The 600-nt window shown below is 41.3% G+C and overlaps 1 pseudogene; it reads left to right on the forward strand.

The window, feature by feature from the left end:
- LOC102868135 overlaps positions 1-600 on the forward strand; it is an 11,467-nt pseudogene that overhangs the window by 1,462 nt on the left and 9,405 nt on the right.

Raw genomic sequence — 600 nt, forward strand, 5'->3', positions numbered from 1 at the left:
AGGTTGCATAGTGGAGTGCATTCGGGGTGGCGGTGGGGAGATTGTATACCAACAAGGAGGTTTATCTTTTGTTTTTCAAAGAGAGGAACAAACTGGGGGTGGGGGTAGAGAAAAAAAGTGCAATAATGAATGAATGGAAATCCAAAATCTCTGTAAATATTCATTAAAATTAATAAAACAAAATTAAAAAACCAAAAAGCCCATGTGCATTTGGATTTGCCACACAACTTCTTCCCACTAGGACACCAGAGCTCCCAGTGATTTTTGGAGGTTGTAAATCACATCGGATAAGATTGCCCATCTTTTTCCCTGGGAGCTGCTAGAATTTGAACTGGCTGAAAGGAGCTACCTTTGAGTCAGTAGTATAATTCCCTAAGAATTGTTGCTGTTTTTATTATGTGCTTTCGAGCCACCTGAGACTCATAGCGACCTTATGTACAACAGCCCTAAACTCTGTTCTATCCCGTGCCAATTTTATTGTCTCCAACACACCTATCTATACAATTATCCCAGTCACTGAATATAACTTCCTCTCCTGCGCTGTCCCTCCACCCTCTCCTTGCAACATGCCCAAAGTATGTCAGACAAAGCTTCAGAATC

Source organism: Elephantulus edwardii, unplaced genomic scaffold (assembly GCF_000299155.1).
Source record: "Elephantulus edwardii isolate Elephantulus edwardi_28Jun2011 unplaced genomic scaffold, EleEdw1.0 scaffold00096, whole genome shotgun sequence".
Classification (NCBI taxonomy): Eukaryota; Metazoa; Chordata; class Mammalia; order Macroscelidea; family Macroscelididae; genus Elephantulus; species Elephantulus edwardii.